This window comes from Triticum aestivum, chromosome 6A (genome assembly GCF_018294505.1).
Source record: "Triticum aestivum cultivar Chinese Spring chromosome 6A, IWGSC CS RefSeq v2.1, whole genome shotgun sequence".
Lineage (NCBI taxonomy): Eukaryota > Viridiplantae > Streptophyta > Magnoliopsida > Poales > Poaceae > Triticum > Triticum aestivum.
Genome location: NC_057809.1, coordinates 363,819,034 through 363,834,334, shown reverse-complemented (window position 1 = coordinate 363,834,334; position 15,301 = coordinate 363,819,034).

Genomic DNA, 15,301 nt, shown 5'->3' with positions numbered 1-15,301 from the left:
ATTTTCTTTTGAAAAAAAGTCAATGGTTTTCAAATATAAAACACTCATCGCAAACGTTTTAGTTAGAACACCCGTATGCAAACCGGCAGCTTCCCCAGGAAGCCAGGGGAAAATGTGTCGAGCAGGATTTGTGCAGCACTTGATCGCAAATGTTTAAGATAGACCAACCGTATGCAAAGTGAGAGCAGGATTTGTCCATCTCTTCAACGCATACGGTTCTTCTGGATGACCCATGTGCAACCACTTACAAACTATTTGGTAAGATTTGCATCTGTCATATTGGGTATGTTTCCATTTGTCAAAGTGGAAAGATTGACATTTGTTGATCTAGTAACATTGCCATTTGTCAACCTTGTAACACTGCGATTTGTCAAAATATGAAGCTAAAAATCACTAGTAGTATCTAATTTTTGCAACTAAAATTCAGTAATTAAGCATAGATTTCATTCATAGATTAAGCAGTCGTCCTTAATTTATACAAATAGTTCAACTAGACAGCTAAACCGACCAAGCTTTTCCCCAATTGTTGCCAACCACGTACTGAAATAGCAGTTCAACAATATATACTAGCTAATTTTATGTACCTTGTACAGTTCCACCACATCTATAGTCAGATGAACTGAACAAAATAGCCCCTAAATACTACTACTATGGAGGGGCTTTGTACTACTTCCGGCTGCCTCTCCTCTGTCGAGCACGCTCAGTAAGAGCCAGAGGAGGAGGAGCCTACCGATGAGCTGGACAACTGCAATACGGTGCCTGCCGCACCTGCACCTTCAGCGACGGTCACCTCGAATGCCCTCTGCCGCTCCAGACAACCCCTCTTAAAGCGGTGGTTCTCCTCGTAGATCTCCTGATTCCTCGCCTCTGAGGCGGCGTGTGTCGCGGCCACGACGGTGGTAAGGCCCTCTGCGTGCACGATGAGGCACTCCTCCTCCTCCCGCAGGAACTCGGTGTAGCATGCATGGTCGCTGACGCACGTCCAGGCATCCACCTTCGCCTCACGCCTTTGGGCGGCAATGGCGGAGCAGGTGATGACCCCAGCGGTCGACGGTGGGCTGGCGGCCACGGCGACCGACGATGTTGTGGCGGCCACGACCACCACCTCCCGCCTTCGGGCCACGGTGGCGGAGCGGGTGATGGCCACGGTGGCCGACAGTGGGGTGGTGGCCACGACGGCCACCTCCCACCTTTGGGCTGCAGCAGTGGAGCGGGCGATGGCCCTGTCTTTCAACGGTGGTGTGGTGGCAACAGTAGCCAGAAACAGCGGCCAACGGGCAGTGGAGGCTGAGCGTGTGGTGGGTGTTTCGCGCACACCCAAAAGGGACGCCACGCGCACTACACTACGACAGGGACTGCGCCGCCACCGCGATGTAGACTCCCAGCTGGAGCTGTCCTCTGATGATGGCGGAGTGGCTGAGCGATGATGACAGACCAGTGCCATTAGCGATTGTGGGAGAAGAAGACGAGATAATCTACAGGGAGGGAGGGGAAAATGTGATGTGGGACTTGCCGGCCGTGAGGGTTTATATAGCAGGCCGGTAAGCATTGGGATTTTGGGGGATTTCACCGAGTCGGGCGGGAAGCTTGCGCGAAAACCTGCAAGGTTGCGCGGGAACGGGCTCAGCGATGATTCACTGGTGCCATCGTTTGGCCAAAAGAATGCCCCTGCGCGCTGCGCAAGCTTGCGTTGTAAGCCGTTTGCGGCAGCGGGGTGACAAGACGTGCGAGAGGAGGACGAAAGGCCACGTACTCATACGGTTAATAAAAAAAAGTTTGCGATTTAATTACCTACTATACCCCGTCCTGTTTTATAAGTATGACTTAAGTAATAAAATACGAATACATGTCGCCAAAGATTATATAGTTGAATTCATTTTTGAACATAGTTTCCAACTATATAATTTTTATAACATGCATTAACAATTTGTTGGATAAATTTGAGGGCAAAGTATGACACAGAATATAAAGGGGATAATAGACTGGACGGAGGTAGTAGCACACAGCTGCTCTCTACGCAGCGACGAGACTATCGGCCGGCTTGTAGGCGACCATTAGCTGCGTGTTCAACTGCTCTATGTGTGTGGTTGCTTGCGGTTCAGGCGGCTGTGGCGCGCTCTGCTTGCGTCCTGCCGCGCGCACTCTGTTCTCGCATCCCTCCGGGTGCTCTACCCTCGTCCCTCCATGCGTGCTGCTAGTGTTTGGGGCCGGCGCATGATCATGCATGTTCGTGTGCATGCAGTTGCGCCGGGCGCGGAGCGATAATGTAGTTACCCGCTGCAAAAACTACCATGCGGACGCGCAGAGAATCTAGGCCGCCCGGCCCCCATTTATTCCTGTGGCCATTTGCCTTCATCTCTCGCATCACATGACACAATAAGCACACCCACGATGACACATACAAGGAGGACATCCGGGTTCCAACGGCGCTCCCCGTGGCTCCAATGGCGCTCCCAGCGGCCAACGATGACAACGGCGGGCAGTTCACCACACATCACGTAGTGGACACCCACATGAGGGGGAAGGCCCTCTCTGTGGTGTACATGAACGATCCGGTCTCGGTGGAGAGCTCCATCCAAACTATGGAGCAGTTCCTTGCCGAGGACAAGTACCATGTGGTCGGCTTCGACCTCGAGTACACCATCGGTCGTGCTGGGCATGATCAGAAGGTTGTCGTCGCCCAGTTGTGTGTGCGACATGACGTCCTCGTCTACCACTACCACCTTGCCAAAAGGCCTTGCGAGCATTTGTCAGGTTTATCAATAGCTCCGACTACAGTTTCGCTACGGTGGACACCAGCAACACATGCCCGAATCTTGTCAACATCCAGCACCACTACAAGGTCTGGGGCAGTTAAAAAAACAAACTGAACTCCTTGGTTGACCTCGCCCCAGCCATCATCGACCCCTACTACATGAAGATGAAGAATGAGAGCAAGAAGGACAAGAACGCCTGGCACAGTGTGTGGCATGAGAGACTGGATGAACAACATGTCAAGCACGCGGCCAAGGACGCATACACAAGCGACGAGATGTACAGGCGGATCGTTGACATGAGGAAGTGTCTTCTTCCTGCCCCAGACGAGGGATCGAGCCATAGAATAGTGGCGGGAGCATCACAAGAAGTAGGTGACTAGACGATCATTTCTCCTACTTTACAATGCATGCAATTGTTTATTGATGTGTGTGCGAATGATCTGTATAGTCACTTATGTAATTGGATGTTTATTTCAGTTATGTATATATACATGTTATTCTTCTATAGACAGAGCAAATCACATGGCTTATTAGCAGCAATCGTCTGTGTTATTATTAGTCTTCGCACACATTTCTGATTATGGACATGTTTGCCGGGTATCACACACATATTGTTCAGTTGAACCGTTTCCATTGTGTTGCCTAATCACACACAGTTCATCCTAGTGAACCAAATGTTGTATATCGCACACACCTTCATATGACTGCCCGTTTCTTTTGTTCCTCCTCATCCCAAACAATTAATTGAACTGAATCGTATGCCCTGCATCGCACATCCAACTAAAATCTTACCTGTGTTTGATGCATCCGTCATCACAAATGTTTTGCACCTTTTTTGATGGTTTTTTACACCACCATTTGTGATTATGGCATCACACATAGTTTCGTCGAAGGGTCTCTGATCGTAGTGTCACGTTTGGACCATCCTGCAGTAGTGTGGTGATCAACTTGCGAGTTCTATGACCTTGTGAACTTATGCATAGGGGTTGGCACACGTTTTCGTCTTGACTCTCCAGTAGAAACTTTCGGGTACTCTTCGAAGTTCTTTGTGTTGGTTTGAATAGATGAATTTGAGATTGTGTGATGCATATCGTATGAACAAATCTGCGGATATTGTGGTGACATTGGAGTATCTAGGTGACATTAGGGTTTTGGTTGATGTATGTCTTAAGGTGTTATTTTTGTATGAACTCTAAGGTTGTTTGTCACGCTTACAGGAATAGCCCAATAGATCGATCAGAAATAATAACTTTCAGGTGGTTTCATACCCTACAATAATCTCTTCGTTTATTCTCCGCTATTAGCGACTTTGGAGTGACTCTTTGTTGCACGTTGAGGGATTGTTATATGATCTAATTATGTTATCATTGTTGAGAGAACTTGCACTAGTGAAAGTATGAACCCTAGGCCTTGTTTTTAAGCATTGCAATACCGTTTTTGTTCACTTTCGTTACTAGTTACCTTTCTGTTTTTACACTTTTCAGATTACAAAAACCCATATCTACCATCCATATTGCACTTGTATCACCATCTCTTCGCTGAAGCAGTGCACCTATACAATTTACCATTGTATTGGGTGTGTTGGGGACAGAAGAGACTCTTCGTTATTTGGTTGCATGGTTGTTTGAGAGAGACCATCTTAATCCTACGCCTCCCACAGATTGATAAACCTTACGTCATCCACTTGAGGGAAATTTTTACTGTCCTACAAAACTCTACGCTTGGAGGCCCAACACGAGTCTACAAGAAGCAGGTTGTGTAGTAGACATCATTTACCAACCACAAGAGTCTCAAGTATATATTCATGCAATCGGACCTAAATCTCCGACAACGAAGATGGCTCGAATTGTTCAAGGATTATGATCTTGGAATAAATTGCCATCCCGGTAAGGCTAATGTGGTTGTCAATGCTCTGAGTCGCAAGCCTGCCAACCTAAATGCCCTGATGGAGTCCTTGCCTCCCGAACTCTCTGAAGAGATCATTCAGCTTAACCTGGTTATTGTTGAGGCTGAACTCGCCAATATATTGGAAGTCACCCCTACCCTTGAGGAAGAAATCCGCATGGCCCACCTAGATGATGCCGTCCTGCAACACCATGTCAAGCGTGTGCAAGAAGGCAAGACCCAGGATTTCTCGAAAGATGAGCAAGGTACGCTAAGGTTTCGAGGTCGGATTTGCATAACTAAGCAAGCAGACCTGAGAAGGAAGATCTTGGCAGAAGCACACGAATTGTCACACCCTAGCTAGTCATGCATTAGAGTGTTGCATCATGTTTACTCTTTCATCAGAAACTTGAAATGGGGATTTGTGAAACCCTCAGAATCATTTTTGAAAATGACCCAAATAAAAATTTCTCCAAAAGGGTCCAAGAAAATGCTCATGTTGCTCTCTGAAAATATTGGACAGAGATAAAAATCAAACCAATATTTTTAAGAGCTCATAGCTATTTATTTTGGGCATTTGGAATTAATGCATAAATATTTGCATTGGAAATATATTAGTTATATATATTAATATATGTCCAAAAACTATGCCACCTGTTGGGGAGCTCTGGAATAATATATCTAGCTCCTGCAAAAATTGGCATAAGTTAATAAAATGATTTAATATTTTATTTAAATCAAACCAAATGTCAGAAATTAGAAAACAGAAATAAATAAAAGGGAGAAGCTTACCTGGGGCTCCTCCCTGTGCAGCCCAGCCAGCTGGCCGGCCCAGCCAGCAGGCGGCCCAGCCCGTCTCCCTCCTCTGTCGTCTTCGTCCTCGACAGAGGGAGGGGAGTGTGCCCGGCGCGCGCGCGCGCCACCGCGCCACGCCACCAGCTCGCCTCCCTGCCTGCCCCTCCCCTCCTCGTCTGGATGGCCTGGAACGACGCCACGCCCTCCCCCGTTCTCTCTCACTCTCCCCCGGTTCTTCTTCTCTTCTCCCTCGCTCTCTCCCTCCCGTGTCCGAACGCACCCCTCGCCGCCGTTCACCATAGCAGCCGTCACCGGCCACCCCTCGCCCCTCCACTGAGCTCAGGAGCTCCGCCGCGACCCCCTCTTCCTCCCCACCAAGCCAAGCCCCTCGGGAAGCTCTGCATCGCCTCCACGCCATCGTCTTCCTCCTCGGGCTCCGACCACCATCGCCGTCGATTCGCCGTCTCCAGCGCGTCCCCGAGCCCGCTTCGACGCCCACTGCAACCGCGGTGAGCTCCGCCACCGTTTCCCCCGCTTTTCCCCCTCGTTCCCGCGCCGTAACCCCGTTTCCCACCACGGCCGAACCCCCGCCGTCGCCGAGCTCGCCGTCGACGCAGCTCCGGTGACCATTTGGTCACGGGCGTGCACCCGTTGTGCTTGCCGCGACCCGTAGAGCCCCTCCAGTGCCTCAGCTCCCTCGCTTGGAAGCAGCAGCGCCGATCCCGACCGCACCCGAACTCCGGCCGCCGCTCACGAGCTCGCCGTCGTCGGTACTGGCCACCTCAGGCACGGCCACCACCACCGTTCGACGCGCGGGAGCAAGGGCTCTCCAACGAGCCCAAGCACGGCCTCGCCCGTGCCCTGTAGCGCGTTTCCGCATCGCGCCGCCGTCTCGGGCCTCGCCGGCGTCATGTCGCCGGTGGGTTTGACCTGTATGACCTGGGGTTTGACCCCCCCAGGGTCACTGACGCGTGGGCCCCGTCGGCTAGGTGGTCAGCTTAGTGCTAATCACTGTTAGTCAACCCCCCTGACACTGACCAGTGGGCCCCAGCGCCACTAATTCCTAATTAAGATTAAATTAACCCTATTAAACCCCCCTGTCACTGACGTGTGGACCCCACACGTCAGGTTTGACCCCAGCCAGCCGCAGTTGACCACTGACGTCATGCTGACGTCATGCTGGCGCAATATATATATTTCTGGATTTAATTTAAATCAGGAAATTCCAGAATATTATTTAAACTTCAAAAATTCATAACTTTTATTCTGTAACTCCAAATCAGACAAATTATATATGAAAAATGATCAGAAAAATCCAATCTATCCATCTGTACTATTTTCATGCATGACTAAACAAGTTAACTTGATGTTTAATACAGAACAAGGAAAAGCACTTTAAAAGGCCATGTTTGAGTTTGAAATTTGAATCTTTGATTCAAATTGGTTCAAACCCTTTTGGTTTTAGTTGCATTAGCCCAACACCCTCATATTGCCATGTTTCATGCATGCATCATATTGTTGCACATTGTTTGGTGATGGTTGTGTATCGGTGTCCTTTGCGACAGGTTCTGCCTCCGAGGAGTACCGTGATTACCCTAACGAAGAACCGTATCAGTGCATCGAACCATCAGGCAAGCAACCAACCATTTGATCATATCGATACAATCCCATGTTCTCGCTCCTGCTCTCTTTTACTGCATTAAGACAATGCGTTTCAAACTGCTGTGTGCTACGGTAGTTGAACCCATTTCCTCTGCATGACCTGTCATTGCCACAGTAACTAGATGAAACCCACTAGCATGTGTAGGAGTTGATTGAGCCATATGTATGTGTTGTTCCTACCTTGCTATGCCTGCTATGCTTAGAGTCGTGTCAGGTCTGGTTCATCTGGGTGATGGGCTAGAGTGAAATGATTATGTCGGTAATGAGAGTGGTGTGGTGAAGACGATTTGGTAAAGGTATCGATGAGAGGCCATGTAGGAGTACATGGTGGGTTGTTTCATTGAAGCCGACCTTAAGCACTGAGATCTGTATGTGTGATTTAAGATACAGCTACTACCATGCATTGGGCCCTGAAATATGACCCCGCTCGACTTCTTATTCACCCTAGCTCTCTGTCCAGGAGTTGCAAGTAGTTTCTGGTGTTTGTAGCCTACTGGAGGCCGTGGACAGCGCTGACCGTAGGGGTGGGCTGTGATGCGGTAGGTACGTTGCACGGTGTACCGAATACCCGTTAGGTATCTCGGGAACCCTGTTCACATCGTTCGGGGCCGTATGGTAAACCTCGGTCGGACTCCCTGCGGATGGAACCTGGATAGGCGATAAACCTGGACTAGAGGCTTAAGTGTTTAGGTAGGTCGTGGTCTACACCCACGCCGGCTTTCGCTTGAAGTCTGCCGAGCACATGTCGTGTGCAGACGCTAAGTGGTGGAAACATGTATGAAGAAGTACACCCCTGCAGGGTTATCATGATCTATTCGAATAGCCGCGTCCGCGGTAAAGGACTACTTGGTTGCCTATACAGCTCATAGACAAGTAAATGGAAACTACTAAAACCCTCAAGATAAGTGTGAGTGCCGAGGATGGCTCTTCCGTAGGAAGACGGTGTATTGAAGTGGTGAGTAGTGGACTCGTGTGCGCAAAACCATTTCAAGTTGAAGTATCGTAGGATAGTCTAGCCAAGAGTCAAAGCTGGCTTGCTGCAATAACTCCTCCAACCCTTCTTGATAATATGCATGTATGTAGGATCTGATGTAAGTCTTGCTGAGTACCTTTGTACTCATGTTGCTATAATTTACATTTTTTACAGAAGACGCTGCAACCCCTTCTGATGGGTTCTATGTAGACGTTGACATCAACGAGTAGGCTAAAGGCCCAGGTGGTGACCCTGAGCTTGTGAAGGACCACATAGTATAGCTAGGCTTTCCAAGCCTCTTTTATTTTACTAGTTGTCTGTACTCAGACAAGTTACTTCCACTACTGGTTTGTATGACTGTATGACTTGTATGTTGGGTCGTGGGACCCGTACCTTTGTGTATGCTATGTATGGCTCCCTGAGCCTTAAATAAAGTACTTGTGTCGTAGAGTCATGTTGTGATGCTTCGTTGTATTTGCACATATCGAGCATATTGTGTGTATGATTGAAATGCTTGGTATGTGTGGGATCTGACTACCTAGTTGTTTATCTTTAGTAGCCTCTCTTACCGGGAAATGTCTCCTAGTGTTACCGCTGAGCCATGGTAGCTTGCTACTGCTCTGGAACACTTAGGCTGGCCGGCATGTGTCCTTCTTCGTTCCTGTGTCTGTCCCTTCGGGGAAATGTCACGCATTGAGTACCGGAGTCCTGTTAGCCCGCTACAGCCCGGTTTACCGGAGTCCTGCTAGCCCAGTGCTACAGCCCGGACCCACTTGCTGATGACCGACACGTTCGAAGCTGGGTCATGGATGCCTGTCCCTGTAAGTCTGTGCCACTTTGGGTTTATGACTAGTCATGTCAGCCCGGGCTCCTTATCATATGGATGCTAGCGACACTATCATATACGTGAGCCAAAAGGCGCAAACGGTCCCGGGCAAAGGTAAGGCGACACCCGTGGGGATACCGTGCGTGAGGCCGCAAAGTGATATGAGGTCTTACCGGCTAGATCAATGTGACATCGAGTCGGGGTCCTGACAGCGTTGGCATCAGAGCCGGACTGCCTGTAGGTTCTCCAAGCCAAACTGGTTGATGTTGAGTCTAGAAATTCTTTAGTTATATGTAGGGGAATTGTTTGTGGGTTGGAACGTAAGGCTCTTTTTACTCCTTTATCTTATGACATTCTGATCTGAGTCAGTCCATTCTTCCACCGGGGGTTAAGGAATTAGGATCTATTCTCTCTATCAGGATCACGTGTTACTAATCAGTAGTACCTTATAGGTATGATGGATACAAGCCTAGTTCAGTTCTTCTACCATATTATGTTGCTAGTATGGACTCAGAATTTGATATGATGATGTTGAGTGTGTATGAAATCCTTTGTCAAATGTCTCAAAATCCTTCTTGAGCATTTACAGCTGTTATGCTGCCGAAATTTTGCTAGAAATTCTAATGCCTTTGCATGATGATTGTGCTTTCAGATGGCCACTCGCGACCTCAATCAAGTGGTTCGCCTGACTCGATGCCTAGATGTACCCGGCCATACTGCCAAGTTGGTCAGGGTAATGACTGAGGCTGGATACCGCTGGTATCCTGAGTACACGGTCGAAGAGCAATTCCGAGACTTTAATCAAAGCCAGTATCTCTGCACTGTCAGGATATTTCCATCTTATCCTGGATCCACCGAGCCCCTTCACTGCTCCTATGGACTCGGGGTTACCATTGAGATGGCTGTGCAGGACGCCGCCTACTCTATGATGACCATCATGCGAGTCAGATCTGGACTATTTCGGGACTCTGATTTCCGGTATATGCCAGGATCACTTCCGGGAGCACAAGGGTATCTCCAGGCTATCTATGCTGACCCCACCCAGGAGGATTCACGGACTCGCACCACTGCCGAGATGCTCGAGGATAAGGACCGTGAAAATCGGGCCTTGAGGTTAGAGCTCTTCAATACCCGTGCTGACCACTGGGCCACATTGACTCAGTTCGCACCGGCGGTGCAAGCTGGATATTCGGATATGCGCGATCTCTATCCTGTGAGATCTGCTTTGCCAGACGTGATGGGTTGGCGTGATGTAGGAGGCATCACCCCACCTCGCGGTCCCCGCAGGCCACCGTCTGTTGGTCCAAGGCCTCATCCTAGCCCCTATGGTCCACAAGCTCCGCGAGATCGTCTGTTCCCGGATGATCATGTTGAGCTTCCAGGCTATGGAGGTGACTTCTACGAGGACTACTACGGATCGGTCTGAGTTAGTGGTAGTATCACTAGTTCGCACTAGCTGTGTCGTCTATCGTCCCGCGTGACTCGTGGGATATGACCTAGTTTGTACTCTTTCCGGAGGTGTAGAAAAATAATGTATAGGAGCTTGGGATGCCTCCGATGAGATGTAATCCTCTTTTCACCGTAATAGTACTTTGTTTGGTCTTGTACTAAACCCTGTATGGTGTGTATGACGATGGAATAAAAGAAGCAGTTTCTGTATCTACCATGTCATACGGATGATCATCTTGCATTCCGAGTTATTCCTTACATTTTGTATCCTATGTTGGAATTTTATCATCCTGACTAAATCATTGTCTTGTTTACCTAGGATGGTCAACACGCGCACTAACCCTGCTCCTCAAGAGCAGGCCGAAGGCAGTGAAGTCAGGGATGCAAATCTGCCTCATCCTCCTTCCCTAGCCGAGGTTATGATGGAAGCTGAGAGAAACAAGCGGGAGACCAACCGTTTGTTGGAGCGTATTGAACAGAACACATCATACCATCAGAGGACTAACGTGGTGTCACTCAGTGATTTTATCAAATTACATCCACCCACGTTCCACCACTCCGTCGAGCCTCTCGACGCTGATGACTGGCTTCGTAGTATCTCTCACAAATTGCATTCCACGCTGGTAGCGGAGGCTGACAAGGTCACCTTTGCTGCATATCATCTTGAAGGCCCCGCCAGTCTATGGTGGGAGAATTATGGAGCTATGCGCCCAGCGGGCCATGTCACTACTTGGGCTGAATTCAGCGAGGCTTTCCGTGAACATCACATTCCGGAGGGTCTCATGGACCGTAAACGTGAGGAATTCTGCAATTTCACCCAAGGCCGACTCTCTGTGGATGTTTACAGCAGGGAGTTTGGTAACCTCGCACGATATGCAACTGAGGAAGTTTCTACTGATGCGAAGAAGCAAGCAAGGTTCCGTAAGGGCCTTAGTCCTGAGCTTCGCCGTGACCTCCGTCTGCATGAGTGCACATCTTTTCAGAAACTTGTCAACAAAGCCATCAGTGCTGAAACGGGTCAGACTGACTATGACGCAACACGCAAGCATGGCCGTGACATGGGTTCCTCATCCGGTGCTGGTCCTCAGAAGCGCCGCGTGTGGGTGCCCAACACCGCCCTGCCACCCAGGTTCACACCGAGGCCATCTTTCCAGGCGCCTCGCCCTGTTCAACAGTCTGCACCGGCCAAGCCCTATGGGGGTCCAACCAACAATGCTCCTCCACGTACCAGTTCCGTGACTTGTTTCAAGTGTGGGGAATCTGGCCACTATATGCGTGAGTGTCCCCAGACCAACCCCAACCAGTCTGCTAAAGCTGTTGGCCGTGGCAAGCCGACAGGGAAAGTGTTCCACGCCAAGCCGGCCACCGCTACACGTGGCCATGTCAATTGTATCTCTGCCGAAGAAGCTCAAGAGGATCCCAACGTCGTTCTCGGTACGCTTCTTGTTAATTGCCACCCGGCATATGTTCTTTTTGACACAGGAGCCTCTCATTCTTTTATATCTGAAAACTATGCTCGTTTGCATAACATCGCATTCGGTGATATGCCAACCTCTATGGTAATTCAAACTCCGGGATCCAAATGGCAAACTTCTAGAGTAAGCCATGGAAATGAAATCCAAGTCGACAGACTTGTTTTCCTCGCATCGTTGATAGCCCTTAAATCTTCAGATATTAATATCATTCTGGGTATGGACTGGATGTCAGGTCATCATGCCCAAATTGATTGCTTCTCTAGGACTGTTCAACTTACCCATCCTTCGGGGAAGATAGTCAATGTCTTAACCCGAATAGCCAAGCGACAATTATATTCTCTTAACGCCAGCCCTTTGCCAGATCTTGAGGACGTTCCGGTAGTCCGTGACTTCCCGGATGTCTTCCCAGAGGAATTGCCAGGTGTTCCACCTGACAGGGATGTTGAGTTTGTAATAGACCTCATCACAGGAACCGTTCCAATTGCTAGAAGACCTTATAAGATGGCACCACTAGAACTAGCCTAGCTTAAGAAACAACTCGATGAGTCCTTGAAAAAGGGTTTCATCCGCCCTAGTTCATCTCCGTGGGCTTGCCCCGTCCTATTCGTCAAGAAGAAGGATGGTACGGACCGGATGGTTGTAGATTACCGACCTGTCAATTTGGTCACAATCAAGAACAAATATCCGCTCCCCAGGATCAACGACCTTTATGATCAGCTCGCTGGATCCTCAGTCTTCTCCAAGATGGATTTGAGGTTGGGCTACCATCAAATCAAAATCAGAAACGGGGACATTCCTAAAACGGCCTTTGTTACTCGTTATGGCCAATACGAGTACACCGTCATGTCCTTCGGATTAACCAACGCTCCAGCCACTTTTTCTCGGTTAATGAACTCAATCTTCATGGAGTATTTGGATAAATTCGTCGTGGTTTACCTCGATGATATACTCATCTACTCCAAGAACGAGGAAGAACATGCCGAACATCTAAGGCTAGTGTTGAAGAAACTTCGAGAGCATCGCCTTTATGCCAAATTTTCTAAATGTGAATTCTGGTTGTCAGAAGTGACCTATCTGGGTCATGTAATATCTGGTAAAGGTATTGCTGTTAACCCTAAGCGAGTTCAAGCCGTCCTTAATTGGACTCCACCTGAATCGGTCAAGCAAGTTCGGAGTTTTCTGGGCTTAGCGAGCTATTATCGTCGCTTTGTCGAGAACTTCTCCAAGGTTGCTAAACCCCTAACCGAACTCCTCAAGAAAGATAAGAAGTTCGAGTGGACTCCACAATGTGAGCACAGCTTTCAGGAACTGAAAAGACGCCTGACTTCTACTCCCGTACTGGTACCGCCAGACTTCTCCAAGGACTTTGTTATCTACTGCGACGCCTCGCGACAAGGACTAGGTTGCATTCTCATGCAAGATCGACACGTAATTGCCTACGCTTCACGGCAATTGCACCCACATGAGGAGAATTATCCTACTCATGATCTAGAGCTTGCAGCCGTAGTCTATGCACTTAAGACCTGACGACATTACCTCCTCGGTAACCATTGCGAAATATTCACTGATCACCAAAGTCTGAAGTACATTTTCACCCAACCGGATCTGAATCTCAGGCAAAGACGTTGGGTTGAGTTGATCACAGACTTCGACTTAGGAATAACCTACACCCCAGGGAAAGCCAACGTCATGGCTGATGCGCTAAGTCGTAAATCTTATTGTAACAACCTGATGTTACAACAAAGTCAACCGCTTCTCCATGAGGAATTTCGGAAGCTTAACCTTCACATTGTTCCTCAAGGTTTTCTTTCCACCTTGGTAGCAAAACCTACTCTTACGGATCAAATCATCGCTGCCCAAAAGCGAGATAAGGGAATATCTAAAATCAAAGAGAACATTGCTAGCGGAAGTGCTAGTTGTTTCTCCACAAATGATCATGGTGTTGTGTACTTTGAGAACCGTCTAGTGGTTCCCAAGAACCAGCATCTACGGCAGTTGATCCTTAAGGAGGCTCATGAATCAGGACCTACGCCAGAGGTTCTGTTAGCCCGCTACAGCCCACTTGCTGATGACCGACACGTTTGAAGCTGGGTCATGGATGCCTGTCCCTGTAAGTCTGTGCCACTTTGGGTTTACGACTAGTCATGTCAGCCCGGGCTCCTTATCATATGGATGCTAGCGACACTATCATATACGTGAGCCAAAAGGCGCAAACGGTCCCGGGCAAAGGTAAGGCGACACCCGTGGGGATACCGTGCGTGAGGCCGCAAAGTGATATGAGGTGTTACCGGCTAGATCGATGTGACATCGAGTCGGGGTCCTGACACGAATCTTCATACTCGATTCACCCAGGAGGTACCAAGATGTACGAAGACCTTCGACAAATAATTTGGTGGGATGAATGTGTTGGGGAACGTAGTAATTTCAAAAAATTCCTACGCACATGCAAGATCATGGTGATGCATAGCAACGAGAGGGGAGAGTGTGTCCACGTACCCTCGTAGACTGAAAGCGGAAGCATTAGCACAACGTGGTTGATGTAGTCGTACGTCTTCACGATTTGACCGATCAAGTATCGAACGCACGACACCTCCGAGTTCTGCACACGTTCAACTCGATGACATCCCTCGAACTCCAATCCAGTCGAGTGTTGAGGGAGAGTTTCGTTAGCACGACGGTGTGGTGACAATGGTGATGTTCTACCGACGTAGGGCTTCGCCTAAGCACGGCTACGATATGATTGAGGTGGATTATGGTGGAGGGGTGCACCGCACACAGCTAAGAGATCAAGAGATCAATTTTGTGTCTATGGGGTGCCCCCTTGGCCACGTATATAAAGGAGTGGAGGAGGGGAGGGGCCGGCCCTCTCTATGGCGCGCCCTAGGGGAGTCCTACTCCCACCGGGAGTAGGATTCCCCCTTTGCTAGTAGAACTAGGAGCCCTTCCAAGTAGTAGGAGTAGGAGGGAAGGAAAGGGAAGGGAAAAGGAGAAGGAAGGAAGGGGGCGCCCCCCCCTCCCTAGTCCAATTCGGACCAGCCCATGGGGAGGGGTCGGCCACCCTTTGAGGCCTTTCTCTCCTTTCCCGTATGGCCCATTAAGGCCCAATACGAATTCCTGTAACTCCCCGGTACTCCCGAAAATACCCGAATCACTCGGAACCTTTCTGATGTCCGAATATAGTCGTCCAATATTTTGATCTTTACGTCTCGACCATTTCAAGACTCCTCGTCATGTCCCCGATCTCATCCGGGACTCCGAACTCCTTCAGTACATCAAAACACATAAAATCATAATATAACCGTCATCGAACTTTAAGCGTGCGAACCCTACGGGTTCAAGAACTATGTAGACATGACCAAGACACATCTCCGGTCAATAACCAATAGCGGAACCTGGATGCTCATCTTGGCTCCTACATATTCTACGAAGATCTTTATCGGTCAAACCGCATAACAACATACGTTGTTCCCTTTGTCATCGG